Source organism: Cibotium barometz, chromosome 50 (assembly GCF_041138505.1).
Source record: "Cibotium barometz isolate CiBa-2024 chromosome 50, ASM4113850v1, whole genome shotgun sequence".
Classification (NCBI taxonomy): domain Eukaryota; kingdom Viridiplantae; phylum Streptophyta; class Polypodiopsida; order Cyatheales; family Cibotiaceae; genus Cibotium; species Cibotium barometz.
The window spans coordinates 17,999,731-18,003,994 of NC_141095.1; positions in this window are offsets into that span (position 1 = coordinate 17,999,731).

The following is a 4,264-nucleotide window of genomic DNA, read 5'->3' on the forward strand; positions in this document are numbered from 1 at the left end:
TAATAATGCTTCTTATCCAGTGAAGGGTATTGGTAAAATTATGCTTACTGCTGCAAATGGCAGCGCTTTCACACTTTCAGATGCTTTGTATGTGCTAGGGATAAAGAAGAATCTATTGTCTATCTCTGCGCTTGCTAGACTTAGACTTGTAGTCAAATTTGTGGATGACAGATATACTGTTCATGATTTGACTTCTGGTGATACGATTATTGTATCTGGCACCTTGTTTCGTGGGCTGTATAGGCTCAATTCTTATGACAAGTGTGTGGAAGATTCAGCAAATGCAGTTTTTGATAAAAAGGCAGTTTCAGATGCAAAACTATGGCATGCTCGTTTTGGTCATTTGAACTTTGCTAGTTTGCTGCGTTTGCAGAAATTTGATATGGTTGCTTCATTGCCCCCTCTTGAGGCACCATTGAAACATGTTTGTGAAGGCTGTATTTTGGGCAAAATGCAACGTTTTACGTTTCCAAAGAATGGTTCCTTGTGGCACTTTGTCGATCTACCTCTGTCATCTCCTCATCGCCCTGCAACATAATTTGTTAATGTTTGAGTACTTTAATTAGAAGTCAAGTGAAATTTAATCTAGATTACTTATAAAAGTAGTTGGTGGAGGTAGATAGGTCTTCTATAGGTGGCTGTCTCTATCTCCTAAGTAGTGGGATCATGACCATAGTCCTTCACCTGTTATTTAAAAACCACATGAGTTATCGAGTTGATAGAAAGAACATATGATACATACCTACATGCACGTCAAAGATAAAATGTGAACATACAAAAGTGGCAATGAAGCTCTTCTTATACGCATCCTACCAAGATGTGATGTATGCCTACTAGCTCATGGCAGCTACATTCTATAGACATATGTTCGAAATCAAAAAACATGAGTAAATAGACATAAGATGTAAGATAGACATTAATACATAGCTAGCGAGTAAATATTACATACCTTCTATTGATCCCAATGTGTCCTGAGTCGCATCTCCTGGGCCGAAAGGCCCTCCACAACTTAGGATGCATACTAGTGGGGTGGGTATTCTCCGCCACTGCAAAATATCTCCTACACATTTTGAAGTCACATCCAAGAAGTTACAATAAAAATAACTGTGAGCTGTGAAACACCCACCCATCAAGTTGTCACCGAATTTTATATCACGTAGACATAGGTTGCAATAAACAATGAGTCTATTTATATAGACTACAACTAGAGATAATACTTAATCAGTTCATTTGATGCAAAAAAATGAACATGCTATGAATACTTTTACTACAAACTCATACATAACTAACTTGAAGGATTAGTTGTTGTAATTTTTATTTTGTTTCAATGTCAAACAGGTTCCGACTCATCCTCTAGTACACCACCTCCTCTAACATGCCTAAGAGGTCCTGTGATAGGGTGAGGAGGTGTATCCTTGTCTCCATTGACAACTTCTGTGATGTTCTCTAGATCCGTGCAGTATGAAGCTGATGAGGCACAAACATACTACGAGCAGAGAGTTCCATGTTGGTGTGTGAATTGTCATTTGTGGAGGAGGTAAGTTCACCTCCACCTCCCCACATGACCTATTGCATGTCCTCTCTCTCTCTCTCTCTCTCTCTCTCTCTCTCTCTCTCCTACTTCCCTGCACTCTCCTACACCACCATCTTTCTTGCTTTCATGATTTCTTACAGATGCATAGTGTTCTAATCTATTTTTTGGGGTTTTTTTTGTAGGTTGCATATCTCCACCCCCCCACATGACCTATTGGTTGTCCTCTCTCTCTCTCTCTCTCTCTCTCTCACATCCTTGCACTCTTCTACTCCACCATCTTTCTTGCTTTTATGTTTTCTTACACTTGCATTCTAATCTTTTTTTTTTGGGTTCTTTTTTTGCAAGTTGCATATCTCTACCATCTATCCCCATATCTCTACCATCTATCCCTAATCTCTCACAAGTAAGCCCCTTTTTCCTCTCCCTAATCTCTCCATATTTATTTGATTTTATGCTTTGAAAATGTAGTTGATTTTAGTGATGCGTTAACTCTAACAACTTTACCCCCTAATCTCAAAGGTAAGCCTTCTAGGCTTTTGCTCTTTTTTAAATATATTTGTCACATGTTCATACTCTCTTGCATAACCTATATAACCACATCCATGCACATATGTAGATGGAGGACACCATATATAGCCGAGAAATCACCCCTGACATTACTTCCCAACCAACTAGCCCACCTACCCCACATGTCATGAGCACTGACCAGTTTTTTTCCTTCATTGCACAAGCCACCCTTAAAGCAAGCACCATGGCTAGAGTCTATTTTACCAATGGAGAACCAGATGGAGGCCCATCGGCAACCACGACCATGTTCACACCCACACCCATACCATACCCTATTGCCCCCACCCTCGGGCCGTTCTTCCAACCGCAGTCGTGGTTTACATTGTTGGGGTAGTGGTGGTTGTTGTGGTGGTAGTGCCAGGGATGCATCTACCCCTCCAGGTGAGCGTCTACCCATACATAGTGTGGCCGATACCCACATCTCATCGCGTCGATCTAGTCGGCGTTTTGGTAGCAGCCCTCTCCCCAATGGAGATCATCATCTTTACACGATGTGGGAAGGGAAGATCATGCTTGATGATGTAGGTTATGTGATGTGGAATCATGTGAGGGAGCTATGTGGCATAGTGGTTGCCCATGACACTCTGACCAAATTCATCCACCTCCCATTGGAGAAGAAAACAAGAACCAGTAATCAAATCAAGAATGAGTTCAAGCCTTTCCTCGGTAGCAAGGAAGTACCTAACAAGTGGATCCACGATCTCATGAGAGATTGTATGAAACACAAGAGGTCCAATGTCACCCAAGCACTGAAAACGGGGGGAGAAAGCCTTGGTTTTGTGACCAAGAGAAATAGGATGAGGAATCACGAAGAAAACCCTCAACGATATGCACAACAAGAGGGAGCAACAACCAAGCGACTAGAGAGAATGGGGAGCTTGCACCTCGCGAGGATGGGACTCATTTTATGAGTATTTTGTAAGTATCCATGATTTCTATAGCCTCTCGTTTGTATACCAAGTATAGTTGTATGTTTTTATTTATTTTTTGTTTTCATTTATACAGGAGAGGGTGGTTAGACACTAGGCCACCGAGCTAGAGAAGAGTTATACATTCAAATATGGCACTTATGCCTTGCTTGAGGGCATTGAGCAAGACACGCGAAATGTAGACTGGACAGTTGTGGTTTTGGTAAGTGCTTCATACCATATGCCAATTTGAGGGTTCAATAAGTTTGTATATGCTAAAACACTATTGCGAGCAAAATAGGTAGCTGACGAGGGCTACCTAAAAAGATTCTCTCTCAAAATATGTGAAATCTCAAAAATGGCTTACAAACATAGTTTTTTGAAAACACATCTAGAATTCCATATATAAATTTAAAAATTACATGAATTTTACTATTTTTTTCAAGATGACTGAGAACACGTGTGACCTTCGTAGATTTATAAACTACTGTTGTTTGTGACATAAAAATAAACTTAACTTACAAAATGACATAGGAGTCTATATAACTTAAAGAAATATCAATCTTTTTCAAATAAAAATTTATTTTATAAATTTCATGAATGTAAGACACTTTTTTTAATGGACTTTCTTGGGACAAATTCTACCACTATGCATAAATATGCACATTATTTGACAAGCACTCAAAAAATATTATCCTTGAGTCTATTTCTAGACCCAAATAACAAAGCCTTTAGTATATACTTACCTTGACAATGTGTATGATGTAATTATTTGCTCTATTATTTATAAGCAGATAGTGGGCATAATATACAACCAATGTTAAGAGATTAAAAAGGTCAACTTATAGGTGTGAAAAGGTAGACTTCCATTCACATATATATGTAGAAGATGGTAACTATGGAGGCTCTAAGTAAACCTAACCATGTTAAAAGAGTAGAAAATTGGAATATTTTTTTGGCAGGACAATCTTAAAGGCAGACATCATATAGCCTATGGGTGTAAATTTCGACCCACATAGTCATTTTTTTCATGAAGGAATTTTTCGTTATGCAATAAAGATGAGGGTAGTAGGAAGAAATTATAGCATATATCATGTACATATGTGGTGGTGGCAAAAATTCATATTATGTATATGTTGATGTTTGATGTAGATAGCCATCATCATGAACGTAGGTGATGGTATATCTAAGAGTAGTGTAGGAATGAGTTCTAGTTATAATTATTTAGAGTACATGTGAAGGATGTTGAGAGATG